At 30.0% G+C, this 19,090-nt stretch overlaps 1 long non-coding RNA gene across 1 annotated transcript; it reads left to right on the top strand.

Annotated features, from left to right (window-relative positions):
* Positions 1–6,402: 6,402 nt before the first annotated feature.
* LOC106326566 lies at positions 6,403–7,194 on the top strand. Its single transcript, XR_001267270.1, has 3 exons — positions 6,403–6,425; positions 6,682–6,792; positions 7,001–7,194. It is a non-coding gene; the product is annotated as an uncharacterized LOC106326566 (long non-coding RNA).
* Positions 7,195–19,090: the final 11,896 nt, after the last annotated feature.

Raw genomic sequence — 19,090 nt, 5'->3', positions numbered from 1 at the left:
TTTTTAATTTGGACCACCCCTTAAAAAGTTGTTAAAATTAATTTTTGTATAAATATTTAAATTATTTGAATTATTCTAAGACAAACAAATCAAATAGATACTCCTATATTTACTCTAAAATTATATCTGAATAAAATCTTTTTATATCTTTTTATTTACAATATAAATATAAATAAATATATATATATATATATATATCATTTTTTATTAAAATAAACCTTTTAAATATTTAAGTAATTTCGTGTTTGTTTAACATAAATGTATATTCGTTTTTCACTTAAACAAAACTTTTAAATATTTAGTTAATGTCGTGTTTATTTTAAAGTTAAATTTATATTTATTTTAACTAAAATGAAATTTTAAAATATCTTACTAATTTTCTAATTATAACTAAACACATGTACATTTTTGTATTAATCTGCGATATTAATTTAATATAATTTTTTCAATAATTTTTTTGATCTTTCACTAATAAAATTTTTCAATTTAGAATTTTGTATCACATGATTTAAAATATGCAAAATTTAAAACAAATAATATAAATTATTGCATGTGAACTATAAAATTGTTGTGTATTAAAATGTTATATTAAACAATTAGTAATATGGTAAATATTACAGTTAATCATGTAAAACAAATAATTATGTGTGTAAAAATAAAATAATCACCCGCACGGTTGTGCGGGTCAATATCTAGTTTATCTTACAAAAGAGTGAAAACCGATTGTTTTGAGATCCCCTCTTATTTCTTGTTGTACAAAAAAAAAGTGATCGTACGTAATCTTATAATAACGTCTGTATTTCACTATATTTTCCTCACATGCTGATCTTGATTTTGAAATTTTAATTTTTGTACATCATATTTTTTTCTTTGTAGGAAATCCAGACAAAAAGTTGTTGCAGCCTATAGCAATATATACCTCATGGCGATCAAGAATATTTCATCTCTTTTATTATTTTCCCTGGTGGTCTTTATCCTCATATCTCTACCCATAATTTCAGGTAACATATATATTTTTATAGAGTTATATTCTTCTAAAACGATTTTTTTTTACTTAAGGCATATATTATAGAAGAAAAATAAAATGTTTTACAAGCATATTGCTATAGTTAACCCCAAAAAAAACTATTTTCTATCCGAAATTTTCTACAAAAATCAAACAACTTTTAACAGATTGACTCAAAGCCATTAGACGCAAAAGTTCTGTTTGAATTTGTAATTTACATATTCATATGTTGAATTAGTTATTTTTGTACCTAAATTTTGCTTAACTTTTATGAACTAAATAGGGGATGAATGTACACCGAGGGGGCCATGTGAGGACACAAAGAAATGCAATATCCATTGTTTATTGCTGGGTTACAAAGATGGGGGATTTTGTGATACGTTTAGAACTACGTTTTGTTGTTGCATTATATCCAAAACTCCTACTAAATCCAGTCTTCCTGAACACTAATTATTTTTAATCAATATGTATTCACAGCCTGGCTATATGAATAAAAAATAATATATATATATATATATATATATATATATATAAATTTTCAAATATGATAGATTTATATTACCTCGCTTAAAAAGTTACGATTATAAATTTCTTTTGTTTACAATCTTAAAAGATAAAACATTCGAAAATGTACAATAGTACACCATTCAACCTTTCTCATCAAAATATCTCGGTAATCACTACGATTTTGTTTTCTGTTTTTTTTCCTTATTTTCGTTTAATTCGGTCCTTGTTTTGAGTATTTTGTAGAGGTGAAGTGGGATTTTGTATTTTGTTTCTTGTCAATCTAGTCACGACCAAGCTAAAGGTCACTTTGATGGAATTTTCTTGAATTCGAAAGACAAGAGAAAAATGATATGATTTTTGTATGTCCATCAATAGAGACGATTTACACGGTTATACTGTATACTAGGTCAAGATCTGCGCCTTGCGCGGGATGGACATTATATATAAATTTTATTTTATATATTATATGTGTTTTACATATTATAATAAATATATATCCAATAATTAAAAAGTCAGTAATTAAATTGGTATGAACATAAAAATAAATTTTATTAATCCAAAGAATATTTTTTTTCTATTTGATAAGAAATATAATTAAATTTAAATAATATTAACATATATAATATATTTTTAATATTAATGTCTATTAAATGAAGGTTTCTACTCATATGTTTTTTTATCATTTGTATTTCTTATAGCAAAAACTTAAAAATACTGATAACATAATTTTCATTGTGGAATTAATAGTTTTAGTAATTTAAAACTTTTTAACAAAAATTAAGTTGTCAATGTTTGCTCAAAACTTTTATCAAAAAAAAATTGTTTAAAGTAAATTTCAAAATTAAAATATTTATGTTTTTTTCTATATTGTATATAGTTTAATTGAAAAGGAGATATAGATATATAAATATTTTTGAATATTAATCGTTATTAAATGAGACTTTCTATTTATATGATTTTGTAATCATTTGCATTTTTTCATAACAAAAAATTAAACCATGGATCACAAAATTTGAATATGAGATTTTTAACAGTTTTAGTAATTTATAGTCGTTTTAAAAGTTCAAAATATAACATATACATAAAAATTTATTTTTTTATAATATAGTTAATGTGGTTGTTTAATTTATTTTAATAATTTAAAATTTAAAAAAATGTGATAGAAAATACACTATTTTTATCAAATCTTTATTCTTAAAAATCATTAATTGTCATATATAATTTAGTCACATTAGGCTATTCCGTAACTTTTATTTAAGGAAATGATAAAAAAACATTAATAATGAATTTATGATTTTTTTTTTGACAAAAGGCTATTAACTAAAAGCGCAATGTGAAATGCTAATGGTTAGTTTTATAAAAAAATTATTATATATTTAGATGGACCAACCTATTTTTCTAAATATTCTAAAAATCATTTGAGTGATGACATGTGGCTATAAAAAAATATTGTAATACTTCTCAATTATTAATATATAAAGAATATGTATTAGTTATTATAAGATCAGTGATAACCATATTAAGCTCAGCCAACGTTTCGCCCAAGTAATATGTTAATTTATAAAGATTTACACAGTTATAATAAGTCATAAATACAATGTCATAAATTCAAATATATGCAATCTCGCTGACGAAGGTATTACAAATATACTCGTGATAAATACACTCCTATACGAATATGAATATACTATTGATTTGAAGTAATAATTTCACCTAAGATTTGAGTACACATTAAGCAAGGGTTATTTATTACGGTTAAAAGACGTAAACCAGCTAAGGAAAGTTTTATTAGGTTAGTTATTTAGATTTTCGCATAAGATTCTATATATTATAGTTTTTAGCCGTCCTTTATATATTTCGTCTTTTCTTTCCTAGTAAAGTCGGTCTATTAAAAAACCGGGTTGAGGAGCTCTGTGAGCTTTATGCTCTTCAACATTGTCATTCAACCAATATTCCAGGATTAATATATAGGGAATTTCAATTCTAATAACTACATAAAACTACGCAAGTATAAATGTCAGGGATTCTAAGGACATTAATTTTTTGATATTCGATCTAAAAAAAATGTAGACCTCTTAAACAATTTACACTAAATGAAAGGAACTATTTGGGGATCCATTTTTCAAAAAAAAACTATTTGGGGATCCACTGCAGCATGAAAAAAGGCCCTCTAGAATGATGCCACTTGAGCAAACTATCGCAATTTCCATGTCATCACCTATTATATATGTAAGACTTCAGCACAATCTTAAATAATGTCTGCCCAATTATGGTTTTCAACGTTATGGACTTAATTATCATTATATATGTAAGACTTCTTTCATTTCTCTTCTCTCGTTCATCATCAGCACCAATCTTCTGTATCACATCATCATCATTAACCGTTTCTAGCACTTGATTTGATTCATTTGTATCAAATGAATCAAGTCAGAACAGGAGTTATATATATTTTCAGACAAATGTAAATCCAGCGAGCGAGTTAAATCATTACATTCACACGTCTCTTTTTTATAAGATGAAGAAACGTATGTCTCAAGAAACCAGCAATAATGCTTCGTTAACAAGGCAAAAAGATAAGCAACCTGCTTGGCCTTGTACCCCAAACCACGAGCCTTGTCGGGACGAGTAGGTCCTGACGAGATGGACAACCGAAGGTTGCTGTATGTACTCTCGGCCAGCACCTCACCCTCTTCACAAAACCTCGTAACATCGGACTGCTTCTTCCTCCACATACTTGTACTGACTACTGATTAAGAGTTCACCAAATTCTTCGCAATAATAGATCGATAGAACAGACATCATGCTTCTTCCCTCTCGCGACTACGCACGCGTCTCTTTCAACAGCTAAATACAGAATCGTTGTTCACTTGTAAAAATATTTAAAAGGAAGAAAAATCTTAAACTCAAAGAACCAATACTGATATACTTGCCTTCGAATCTTAGAGAGATAAAAGAGTGATAATTACACAAACGAGTTCCTAAATGAATCCAGAAAGCTAGACTACTTTCGTATATACTTTGTTTCTTCAAAACAGAGAGATGAACGCGTCCAATCAACTGATGCCAACTGTCATCTCTTTCTTTGGTTGTAACGGCCTCTCCAACTAACTCCAACTAACTCTCTTTCTTTGATTTGAAACATGAAATATTAATTTTGGTCAATATATTTTTCTTGTTACGGGTTTATCTACCTAATCGCTATGAATATCCATAAAGAAATCAAACTTCGCCATTGACATATATTACAATATATTATGCTTGTCGTCAAAGCAACCTGTTCCAATCAATCTGTTTCTAAATTGATGTCATGATGTTTAAGATAATTAGATTTGGCGTATACAGTCACACTACTTCATATTTCTAAGTGCCAACTTATGTGAGACTGATACATGAAAATTACAGTTAGTAAGTAGTTCAGGTAGGAGATATATTGGGTCGTGGCTGGATGAAATTGCAATACTCTCCTTATTAAGGTTACTTAATGAACAGGCCAAAGCTAACGGTGGAGCTGTTTTTCATGTTTGAATGCTGTCATCACATTGGAATTTGACATGTGTGACAGAAGGCACAGAGAAAGATAGGACTAACACTTTGCAATTTATTGTCCAATACTTAAAGGTTAATGGGAACCATGAGACGATGAACAAGACTTGGACTTCATATACGTTGAAGGGGATTTCATATACGTAGATACGAGAGCATTTGATGAGTGTATAGATTTTTTTGACTACTTGGAGGACTATGCACAAGACTGGGACAAAGCATTTAATAATTAGAAGCAGCTGCGACCTACATCCATGAACTCGCCCTCACTCTCTCTGCCCCGTTCTCCACGATGGCTTTACTTCAATTGAATCAATATTCGAGGTGTAAGTGAAAAGATCACAGGTTCAGGTTTCACATAGTTTTAGGTTAGAGAAACCTGGAGATAAGAGTCGGAGGTTTTTTACGGCAAGGCAATGTTTTTCTTTCTTTCATCAGTTACGGATGTTATTCTATAAGGGTTGTTTTTAACTAAAAAATAACTTAAAGTACTCTCAAATCTTTTTTACAAAATTTATTTTCTAAATACAATTTACTTTTGAATAACACTGGATTTGATAATTTTTGTATAAATTGTTAATTGAAAAACAAGAGATGTTAAGTGATGTTTAATCACTTTATACAAATTCCATATTGAAAAACAGAGGATTTGAAAAGAAAATATCTAAATCACTACTTGAATAACAGAGGATTTTAATCAATTCTCACAATCTTCTAAAACACTGGTTCAATACACCCCCGTAGTGTTTGGTGTATGTTCAAATCCAAATTCATCAAATAAAAGTTTCAGCACCAGAATGAGGATCACAATCAGATTAATTAGAATAAGGATCACAATCAGATTAATTAGTTATTCTATATTTTCACCATATTTGACTTTAATTTTTTTTAAATTATTTAGTACACATACGCTGTATAACTCACATGCAGCACCATCAATTTTATTTAGACTAGAATAGTGTATTATGGAAACATAATTATAAAATTTTAAGAGCCGAAATTAAGTACTCCCTCTCTCCTTCTATAGCTCTCCCTTCTCTGGAACAAAAATCTGAATATCTGTCATCAAAATTGCGTATCTCTAGCATTAACACTGCGAATATTGCTTGAGGTTTTTTGGAATAAGTAATAACTTATCATTGTTTCATATAATAATTTTATTTATTTTATTTGAAAATTCAAATAGTGAATCTTCTAAAAAAAGGAAACTATCATTGACTCTTTGAAAAGTTTACGGTCAAAGTTTTTATTATGGAAACATAATTATAAAATGTTTAATAGCAAAACTGGAAGATTTCTGTATATATAAGTAAGACCATAGATTTTGATCATAAGAAGCTTAGAGAGTTAGAGGTATATTTTTAAAAAGGTAACCAGATTGCGCAACCCTGTATATATATATATGTTGATGTTAGAAGTTTTCTGTTGAAGTAGACTAAAATTATTTTACAAAAGAGTGAAAACCGATTGTTTTGAGATTCCCCCTATTTCTTGCAATACAAAAAAGGTTATTGTGTGAATTATTATGATAATGTCTGTATTAGACTATATTTTCGTCAAATGCTGATCTTGAATTTGAAATTTGAAATTTTGTACATCTTGTTTTTTCTTTGTAAGAAATCCAGACAAAAAGTTGTTGCAGCCTATAGCAATATACCTAATGGCGACCAAGAAAATTCCATCTCTTTTATTATTTTCCCTGGTGGTCTTCCTCATATCTCTACCCATAATTTCAGGTAACATATAGGTTTAGGAGTTATACTGTTCTAAAACGAAAAAGAACTATTTCTATTAGAAATTTTCTACAAAAATCAAACAACTTTTAACAGATTGACTTCAAACCATTAGACGCAAAATTTCTGTTTGTATTTGCAATTTACATATTCTTATGTTGGATTGTTTATGTTTGTACCTAAATGTTGCTAACTTTTATGAACTAAATAGGCGTCTACTGTACACCGAAGGGGCCATGTGAGGACACCAAGAAATGCAATATCCATTGTTTATTGCTGGGTTACAAAGATGGGGGAGTTTGTGATACATTTGGAACTACATTTTGTTGTTGCATTACATCTGAAGGTCCTCCTATATCCAATCTTCCTGAACACTAATTATTTTTAATCAATATGTATTCACAGCCTGGTTATATGAATAAAAATATATATCCAAATATTATTGATTTACATTACCTCACTTAAAAATTACGATTATGAATTTCTTTTGTTTACAATCTAATAAACGATTATGAATTTCTTTTGTTTACAGGTAAACTACAAGAGAGAATGAAACTCAAACCTTAAAAAATAAAAAAAAAATTAGAAAAAGTATAAAATCAGACCATTCAGCGTTTCCAAAAATATCTCAATAATCATTACAATGATGTTTTATGTTTTCCCATTTTTTCGTTTAATCTAGTCGTTCTTTGAGTTTGTAGGATAAGTGTGATTTTGTATTTTGTTTCTTGTCAATCTATTCTTGCCCAAGTAAAAGGTCTCTTTGATGGAGTTTTGTTGAATTTGAAAGACCAAAGAGAATTAAAGTGATTTCTGTGTGTCCATCTATAGAGACAATTTACACACTTAGACTCATGTATATCTTCAATTCTAAGTACAAAAAAAAAACTATGTAAGTATAAAGGTCATGGATCCTAAGGACATTAATGGTCTGATATTCTAAAACATGTTTGACAAAAAGAGGTTGTAAAACATGTAGATCTTGTAAACAATCTACACTAAATGATTGGAACTCTTTGGGGCTCCACAGCAGCATCAAAAAGCTCTCTAGAATGATGCCACTTCAGCAAAATATTGCAATTTCGATGTCATCATATATATGTCAGACTTTAGAGGACGCACATTCTTATTGTCTGCCCAATTGTGGTTTCCAATGTTACGGACTCACGGATTACGGTCAGCGATGACCTAACCTCCACATCAGTAAAATACATTTTTTTGTCAGTAAAATACATTTAACCCCCATATCATTTAAAATGTAAAAAATACTCTATATGTTTCACAAAATTATCATTTTAATATTTTAATATAAAGTGTATTATTTTTACAATTTCAATGCCATTTATATTTATTTTAAACCTAATGTTAATTACATAATGCATTGATTTTATAAATACTTTTATTTATCTCAAAAACTAATGGTTAAACAAGTATAATTAATAAAAATATAAATACATTTTAATTGTTTTTAATCTGTGTGAAAATATCAAAATAATACTTTTTACGAAACGGAAAATATAAACCTCCATCAAATAAAATTGCTGAGATGATTTCTTCAAATAAAAAAAACATATTATTTTAATCCAACAAGTTGAGGATTAATGAAATTAAATTATGTTCCAAAAAAAAAAAGTAAAACCCTATTGTTTTGAGATTTCCCCCTTTTTATTGCAATACAAAAAATAGTTATTGAATGTATTCTTATTATAATGGATGACAGTATTTTTAAAACCGGACCGACTCGTTGGTTAAATCAGGTTTGACCATGACCCTGTGTAGCGGGGTTGGATATAATAGATGGTTTGACAATGAACTAGTCAAGTAATCAGATTGGATCACAAAGTTATCGAACTTAATAAACACTATTAAGACTATCAAAAATCTATAAACTAACTATATGAACAAAGTATCAAATTTAATTATGTATCATATTTACTTTTAAATTTATATATCTAAGTATATTAAAGCAGATAATTGAACTATGTTTGACCCGATCAAACCATATTGAACTGTGATCCAAATAAATTTTGGTTCAGCATCCGGTCTGGTTTTAAAAATATTAATGTTTGTATTACATTACAGTTTCCTCAAACACTGATTTTGAATTTGATATTTTAACTTTTGTACGTCTTGTTACAGCCTATAAAAATATACGTATGACCAAAAAAATATTATATCTCTCATATATTAAAAGAGAAGCATTACAACATTTTAGTCAGGACACATGTCATTATTCGAATTATTCTTAAAGTATCTAGAAAAACATGTTCGTGCATTAAATATACATTATAGTTTTCATTAAATAAATCATAAAATTAATTTGTGCAATTAATGTGTTCCCTTTTTTCTTAAATAAAAGATATGAAATTACATAATATGATTAAAGTACATATATGTGATAATTAATGATTTTAATAATAAATATTTGATAATAATTTGTGTATCATCCATTGTTTATGGTTAATTTTATATTATTAACATAAAATAAACAATCATATTAACCATATAATAAATATGTTTTAATTTGAATGTTTAATAATGACTATAAATTATTAAAATTGTTAAAAGTCTCACATTGAAAATTTGTGGTCCATGGTCTAATTTTTTTATTATAAAAATATAAATGGGTAAAAGTCTCATTTAATAGATATTCAAAATAATATATATATATATATATACCATATAAGAACACACAAATAATTTAATTTAAAAAGTTTCATTGAACAAGAATTGAGAATTTAAAATTTAATTTTTAAATTAATAAAACTATTACAAATCTCAAATTAAAATTTAGTTATCACAAATTTACAATTTGCTTATAAAAAGATACATATAATCATAAAACCATATGGTTTAGAAGTCATTTTTAATTGATATACATTAAAATATGGGAGATTTACAAAATATGACTCAAAACTTGACTTTGATTGCAAAAGTATACCCAAACATGAATCAAATTCAAAACTAACCTAAAAACCTTGAGAAATTACAGTCAACCTCTTGTGACCAAACAAAAAAACATAAGCCATTTTTACGAATATAACCCCATTAAGTCGTCTGAGATGCTGGAAGTCGTCTAGACGACTTGGTGTAGTTGATCTTGAAAATAATCTTTAAATTTTTAAAAAACTATTTTGACAAATGAAAAATTAAAATCATGTAATTGTAAACAATTTTAAGTAATGTAAATTAAGATATAATAAAATTAAATAATTTTCAGCATAGATGAGTGAAAGTAGTTAATCATGATATTTTTTGGTTTTATGATTTGACAACATATGTTGTAGTATTGTATGTATTCTTAGGTTAGATTTTAGAAAGCTTGACTGTTTTTTTGAAAAATTAAATTTTTACCTATAAGTGTTTATTTTTGTGTATAGTAAACACTTTTGAAGTTTAATTTGATTTTATTAAGTGTTAAGTTAGTTAATTAAGTTTATGGGTTATGTTTATGGTTTAGACGACTAACTTGTAAGTCGTTTGGTGAATAATTTAAACCAGACGACTTACATATAAGTCGTCCAAATATTTCCGCCTAAAATGTTTTTTAAAATTATTTTTCCGCTTAAATAATTTAAACCAGACTTACAAGTAAGTCATCTAGGAAGTCTTCTATTTTAATTTTCCGCTAAAAATATTTTAGTTTCCCGCTAAAAATATTAAAGTCTTCTGGGTGAGTTGCAAGTAAGTCGTCTAGGAAGTCGTCTGAATCAAAAATATTTAACTTAATTGGATTTTTTGTCTCCCTATATAAATTTTTTTTATACATTCTCTCTCCTTATATCAAATGGCTGCAACAAAAATGTAATATTCATCATTTTAAAACTCTTCAACCTCTCTCTAATCTCTTTGAACTTATAAACACTAAGCTTTATATCAATTTATTGTTTTTGATTCATGTCTTTCTTACTAATTTATCTTGTTTTTGCAGGTTTTTCATCACATGGTTCTCATCTTCCACTCATTTAAAAGTAGATTTATCAATTTTATATATGTATTTTTGTGTGTTCTATAAAAATAGATTTATTTATCTTCCACTCATTTTCTCTGTTTTTAACCAATTTGAACGTTTTTGGATATGCAAGTTTTTCAGATCTTGATTTGGATATGCAAGTTTTTCAGATCTTGATTTGGATATGCAGGTTTTTCAGATCTGGAAGACGTCTGGGACGACTTACCTCTTAGTCGTCTGAAATATAATGCGCTAGACGATTTCCAAGAAGTCTTCCAGACGACTTCCATGTCTGGCGGAGTCTTCTCCCGTGTCTCTCCCTTTCATAATAGATCTGAGCGTTTTGGTAAGTTTTTATGTCTGATTTTTCTTCATTTGGTAACTTTCTGTTGTATAAAGTTCTTACTTTTTTCTCAAACTAAAACTCCCCAAAACCACTCTAATCTCTTTGACTTGAAAACACCAAATTTTATATGAATTTTTCAGTTTTGTCTCATGTCTTTCTCACTAATCTATCTTTTTTTTTGCAGGTTTTTAATTAGATATTTCTCATCTTCCACTCATTTAAAGGTAGATCTATTAATTTTAGATATGTATTTTTATGTGTTCTATAAAGGTAGATTTATCTAATCTTCCACTCATTTTCTCTGTTTTAAGCCATTTGAACGTTTTTTTATATGTAGGTTTTTCAGATCTGGATTTGATATGCAGGTTTTTCAGATCTGCAAGACTTTTGGGACGACTTACATGTTAGTCGTCTAAAATATAATGCGCTAGACGACTTCCAGGAAGTCTTCTGACGAAGTCTTCTTCCATATCAAATGAAGTTCAAGCTTGTCTTTGTAGATGAATCTATAATAGTTTTGTTTGTGGTCTGTTTTTTTATTTGCATGTCTACTCTTTTAGTTGTGAATTTTTTGTAAAATCAGTAATAATGTTTCCGAAGATGTAATATATGTGCTAAAAATGTGTTTACACATTTACAAATCAATGGAATAATATACTTCAATAACCTTTTTCTTATCTTTGGATCTCTCATATGTAATAATAAACTCCAATGACCTTCTTCTCATCTTAATAAACAAGAATGTTGGTAGCCTCATATTGATACAACATTTTAAGAACCATTTTAACCCTTCTTCCAACTCATAAGCATTGGTGTCTATAACAATAATACTTAAGAGATGGAAACAAACAATAGCAACTAGTCAAAGCATATCACATTTTTTACAAGTTTGTGTTGAAAAACTTAGTCAAATTTAGTAAAACTAAGGGAGAAAACATATTTTGAAAATATGAGTTTTACATATCTTGAAGTTACTTATCACTCTTAAATACACAAGTTATTCAAAAACTAGCGTAGAAGACTTCCATGGATCAGTTAGAAACTTTAATTAACGTGAATGTTGGTAACCTCATAAATATCACCAATTAAGTTATAAATTTCATTCAGTATCCCCAATATTGACTAATATACATGAATTAACAAGAAAATATTAAAAAGTCTTTATAGGTTTAGAGAAGATGAAAGTTTATTAAACATTGACGCAGACGACTTCCACGGAGGTCGTCTGGACGACTACTAGGAAGTCGTCCATTTAGGTTAGTTTTGCAATTGATTTTTAACCTAGATGACTTACATGTTAGTCGTCCACCTTTGTTTGATAAATGGGTTAGTTTTGCATTTGACCGGAATGTGTCAGAAATTTGACTTTTCCTGGACGACTTACAAGTTAGTCGTCCAGTAGAAAATTAAAAAAAATTAATATTTTGTTTTTTTCTAGACGACTAACTTGTAAGTTGTCTCAGGTTATTTTTACAATTGAATTATTAAACAAAAAAAAATATTTTTTTCTAGACGACTTACACGTTAGTCGTCTCGAGTTTTTTTCCTAGATGACTAACCTGTAAGCCGTCCAAGATAAGCAAGGTTTGACCAGAATATCAGAATAAAATTCTGGACGACTTACATGTAAGTCGTCTAGAAAAAAAAATATTAATATTATTTTTTTAATTTTCTACTCGATGACTAACTTGTAAGTCGTCCAGGAAAAGTTAAATTTCTGACACATTCCGGTCAAATACAAAACTAACCCGTTTTCCCTAGATGACTTACATGTAAGTCGTCTCGATTTTTTTTTTATCAAACAAAGGTGGACAACTAAACTGTAAGTCGTCTAGAAAAAATAAATTAAAATTCAATTGCAAAACTAACATCTGCATTGACCAGACGACTTCCAGGTAAGTCGTCTACAGCCGGAAGACTTACTTGTAAGTCGTCTGGACAAACATATCTAGAAAAAATCCCAATTTCATAGTTTCAACCAATGAGATAACTTGTTCAGCATACATAAGTCTTTTCCAAGCACCCAGAATCTCAAACAAAAGTGACCCACCAAGAATCACAAGCTTCAATGGCTCTATGAACCATAAAAAATTTAGAATCAAAATCTTGAGATTTTTTGAGATTTTTTTGGATGAATATGAAGAGAAAGTGAAAGAAATGTTGTTTTTAGTTGGTAAGAATTAAGAAAGAAGAAGTGTAAATCAATTTGAGGAGCATTAAGAGCTTCAAATTGGTTGTTCATGGTGGTTGATGTATTGATGGTGATGACAATCTTGTAAATACATGAAGATGATGAGGTTGAGAAAGTAAAAATGTCATTTCGAAAAGAAAAAGAAAGCTAATGGCATTTTCGTAAATAATGTTAACTTGTGGGGTGAATTGGCCAAAAAAAAATTAAAAAAAATATATGTTAGTTTTGTGGTTGACTTCATGTTTTGAGTCAATTTTGCAAAAACCCCTTAAAATATATTATATATCTATGTGAATATCACTTAAATTTAATTAATCCATAGAAAATATATAAAAAATGATTGTTTAAATTTTCTTACCATACAATAATTCTAAATAAAAAAGTGATGGTTTTGATGTGTTGACGGCAATTTAATTATAGATTTAATAGTAATATTTTTTATTATTATATATATTTATTATTTTTTAATTTTATAATATGTAAAAATGTAAACTAAATAATAATACGTAAAATAATTGTTATATACATTGTTCATTCCGTGCAAGGCGCTGGTGTTAAACTAGTCTTTTGTTATTTTCGTTGATGGTCTTTATTCTCATATCTCTAATTTTAGGTAACATGTTTTTTTATAAAGTTATATTTGTTTTAGAAGCCAAAAAAAAATTTGACCAGAAATTCACTAAAAAAAATCAAGCAAATTTTAACTCGTTGAGCCATGCATGAAAAAAGTTTTGTTTGTATCTGCAAATTACATATTGACTGGATTAGTTATTTTTGTGCCTAAATATTACTAAATTTATTGAACCAATAGGCACCCACTGTGTACCAGCGGCGGCGCCATGTAACATCCCAAATAAGTTCAATGCCTATTGTTTATCTCATGGTTACTAAAAAAAAAAAGAAGGTTACCAAAACGGGGGCGTTTACGGGGGTGGACGTTCGGGTATCCATTCGGGTTCGGTTCGGATCTAATCAGATTTCGAGTTTAAAGATTTCAGCCCCATTCGGGTATTTCTAAATTTCGGTTCGGGTTCGGTTCGGATCGTTGTGGGTTCGGTTCGGTTTGGATAACCCATTTAAATTATTTTTAAAATTTTAATATTCATTATATGCTTAAAATTTCTCAAAATCTATAAAAATAATAATATATTACATATAAATTTGTATAATATATTTCAAAATACCTAAAGTTAACATATAAATTGGTTTGGTTTGAATATTTGGATAGAAAATCAATAATATTTTAAGTATTTTTGTGTTTTGGGTATAGTTTAACTATTTTAAATATTTACTTTTGACTATTTGTATATATTTTTAAGTATTTTGGATAACTTAAAAGTATTAATTATATATATTTTGGATGTTTTAATATACATTAAATCAAAAAATAATTAATATATATGTTTATAAATCTATTTGGGATACATCCAGGTACCCCGAGATACTTCGGTTCGGGTAGGTTTCGGTTCTTTAGATACCAAAATTTTTGAACCCGTTCGGATATTTAATTAATTTCGATTCGGGTTTGGTACTACTTTTTCGGATCGGGTTCGGTTCGGTTCTTCGGATCCGGGTTTTTTGCCTAGCCCTAGTCGTTGTATATCATATGCGTAACTGGGTTCAAAAAAGAAGAAGAAACAATTGGTTTACAGCAGCATCCTACGTTTTGTTGTTGCGTTACAGATACTAATCCTCTTGCATCCAGTCTTCCTGAACACTAATTATTTTTAATTAATACGTATCTACAATTATATGAACAAAAATACATATATTCAAATATGATGGATTTACATTCTCTCACAAAATAAATTAGATCATCAATTTTAAGAAAGTTTTAAACGGATTAGTGAAACGTGCCGAATTTAGTGGATGGACGAAACTAAGATGTAATAGGTTGGCTTGGAAATTTTTGTACAGATCGTGCTTTTAACCGGATCTTAATTCCTGATTTTCGGATTGAATGAAATTTTAATTTAAAAGAAAAAAATTAGATCATTTTTTAAAAAAAATTGCTGTAATAAACTCAAGAAAACTACAAGGGAGTATGAAACTTAAACCTTATAAGAGAAAACATTCGAAAATGTACAATTTCACATCATTCAGCCTTTCCCAAAATATCTCAATAATCATTACAATGATATTTTACACTTTCCCCCTTTTTTGTCTGGTCATTGTTTTGAATATTTTGTAGAAGCGAAGTGTGGTTTTGTATTTTGTTTATTGTCAATCCCAAGTTTTTTTTTTTTTGCTAAAAAAATAACTTTTTGGTCCAAGCTAAAGGTCTCTTGGGGTTTTGTTGAATTTGGAAGACAAAGAGAGAAAAAAAGTGATTTCTGTATATAGTAAAATATACTATTAAAACAACTGGCAAGAGGTTGAGGGAATAAACCCAATACGGTGAATCCTGGTTCGAACACCGCTGGCCACACGGATATGGGCTATTGCTTTCGGCTCATTTGAATGCCCAGGAAAGGGTCTATTTGTGGACTGTACCTCCGCCCGGAGGTTAGGTCTGTGTCTTTAATAGACCCGGATTTAATCTTTTTTTAGCAAAAAAAACAAAAAACAACTGGCTAGAGAACTTTTCAAGAAAATATTAAAACAAACAAACATTATTTTATTTATTTTGTGTTTGTTTTGGAAATCGTGTGTGGTGAGAATGAGAGACCATTATGTCTTGGTGGTCTTGATTTTGCATAACTAGCATCTTATGAGAACCGCTTTGATGAAATCCCACTCTAGCCTATCGTAGGCTTTACTCATATCGTCTTTATAGCCACTGAACATTGTTTGCTTGCCTTGGAAGTCTTCAGATAGTGTAATATTTCATGGGTGATTAACACGTTATCTGATATCGCTCTCTTTGGTACAAATGCAGATTGGGGTTCCGAGACAAGACCTTGGAGCAGTGGTTGAATCCGCCGAGCCAGCAGCTATGAGATGGTCTTGTTATACACATTACAGAGGGCTATAGGTTTGTAATCAGATACTTTATTTGGGCTTCTTATCTTTGGAATCAATCTGATGTGCGTTTCCTTGACAGTTCTCGGCATACAACCGGATTGGAAGAAACCTTGTACTTCTGAGACGATATCAGACGATATCATCACCCACTACATTCCAGTTCGACTGGAAAAAGCAGGCTGAGAAGCCATCAGGCCCTGGTGCTTTTCATGGGTGGATTGAGAACAGAGCCTCCTTGATCTCCTTCGCATCAGGTATCATGATAAGTTTTTGGTTTAACTCATCGATAATTTGTGGCGAGATGGCTTCATTGATGATTGCGTACATATCATTGGTCCCTCTAGTCTTAGGGGTAAAAATATTTTGGAAATATTTCTCAATTGTCACTGTGATCTCCTCCTCTTTGTAGACTGGTACATCATCGTCTCCTTCTATGACTGAGAACTTATTTAGAGTTTTCCTCTTTTTTGGGGAAGCATGAAAGAATCCCGTATTCTTGTCTCCTAGATTTAGCCACAGTTGTCTGCTACGTTGCCTCCAGAGCTCTTCTTCTCTTTTGTAGACCTCATGTAGTTTTCCATTATGGACTCTTAGTTGTTCTTCATTAGGGTCCGCTGCAAGGTTGATTGTCTCGATTTGTTGTTTCAGGTTCTCTAGGGACTCCTTATTTCCCGCCTGTTGGAGCTTTGACCATGCGATTAGTGCTGTTCTGCATTTGTCAATTTTCTGTTTCACTTTTAGGTGAGCCTCTTCAGACCAAATATCATCCACAAGTTGTAAAACTTCTTCATTTTTGCTCAACCGTCTGTCATATCTGAAGAGACCTTTCTTTTTTCTTCGTAAAGGTTCAAAGAAGGTAATAAGGGGTCTGTGATTAGAGCTCTCAAACCGTAGGTATTCACATCTCCATGATGGGTATAGCTCTGCCCAAGAGCTATTTGAGAGGGCTCTGTCAAGCCTGCATTTAACTTTGTGGTCTCCCCTGGTTCTGCTGGATGATTTGGACATCTAGAAATATCGCCATCTTCGAAAGAAGAAACCTCACGCCCCTAGAAACATCAACCAAAGCGATCCTTGCCCAAAAGGAATGGGAGCAAGTTCAAATGACCAGATCGACGCAGACACTGCAGAAGATTCCCACACCCCCACCATCACCTCCTACCGTTCTAACTGTTTTTTGTAATATAGATGCAGCTTGGCGCTCGGATGTGCTGACGGCATGTCTGGGTTGGATCTTCACTAATCAGAACGTCCAGAAACTTCACAGAGCTTCCACACCTCAATTTAATGTATCATCTGCCTAGCAATTAGGGAAACTCTAATCAACGCATCTACTCAAAACATCGCTTTCTGTTTTCGCACAGATCCACAAGTGTTCGTTCGAGCAATCACAGTGAGGAAAAGACCGACAGACCTCTATGGTATCCTATCGGACATCAGCTCTCTGGCCTTCTATCTTTCTTTTTCGTTCATCGCCTGTTCATTCGTTTTTATTCCTAGGTCTCGTAATAGGCCGGCAGATCTCTTAGCCAAATCATGTCTTGCAATTTCTGTTATGGGCATGAGGCCTTAAACCTTCTATTTGTGTAAGTTTTAAGTTTTGAATGAAATTATCCGGTTGATCAAAAAAAAAAATTATGATAATTACCAAATTAACCCTCTCTTTATCCCGATCACCTGTCTCTCTCTCTCTTTCTCTCTCTCTCTTTCTCTCTCTCTCTCTCTCTCTCTCTCTCTCGCTCCTTGATCATCTTTCTTCTTCGCATATTTCAATTTCAGGATCTATTTGACAACAACAGAGGGAGAGAGGAGCCATCACAAATCGTTCCTCCTGGTTAGTCGATGTCTCAGTCTTCTCCTTATCCTCTCGGATCTCCGATTCAGATTTTATCTGATTCTCTGCATCTCAATGCGATTTTACAATCTCGCGACGGTGTAGAAAATCTGATTAGTTATCGACTTATCACTAAGGGCTTTGTTTAGGTGTTAGAAATTCAGGACTTATACGATCCTTATCTATATTGGCACTGCGGAGATCTGAATCAAATCAAATCATATATGTATCATTTTGATGAAAACATATTCACTTTTTCTTTTCAAGTTCAGTTATTAGTTTCTTTTATTGGTTCATGAATTGAATATATTTTAGCTATTTTAGACATTTATTTTTGACTATTTTTATATATTTTCAAGTATTTTAGACAACTTAAAAGTATCTTATATATTTTGGATGTTTTTAATATATATTAAATCTAAAATAAGTAATATATTTAGGTATATAAATCTATTTCGGTTATATTTGGGTACTTGAGATACTTCGGTTCGGGTAGGGTTCGGTTTCGGTTCTTTAGATACCAAAATTTTTGAACCCGTTCGGATATTTAATCAATTTCGATTCGGGTTTGGTACTACTTTTTCGGATCGGGTTCGGTTCGGTTCTTCGGATCCGGGTTTTTTGCCTAGCCCTAGGCGTTGTATATCATATGCGTAACTGGGTTCAAAAAAGAAGAAGAAACAATTGGTTTACAGCAGCATCCTACGTTTTGTTGTTGCGTTACAGATACTAATCCTCTTGCATCCAGTCTTCCTGAACACTAATTATTTTTAATTAATACGTATCTACAATTATATGAACAAAAATACATATATTCAAATATGATGGATTTACATTCTCTCACAAAATAAATTAGATCATCAATTTTAAGAAAGTTTTAAACGGATTAGTGAAACGTGCCGAATTTAGTGGATGGACGAAACTAAGATGTAATAGGTTGGCTTGGAAATTTTTGTACAGATCGTGCTTTTAACCGGATCTTAATTCCTGATTTTCGGATTGAATGAAATTTTA

This window comes from Brassica oleracea, chromosome C2, assembly GCF_000695525.1.
Source record: "Brassica oleracea var. oleracea cultivar TO1000 chromosome C2, BOL, whole genome shotgun sequence".
Lineage (NCBI taxonomy): Eukaryota > Viridiplantae > Streptophyta > Magnoliopsida > Brassicales > Brassicaceae > Brassica > Brassica oleracea.
Note: the sequence above shows the minus strand (reverse complement) of the source record. Positions and strands in the feature narration are given on the sequence as shown.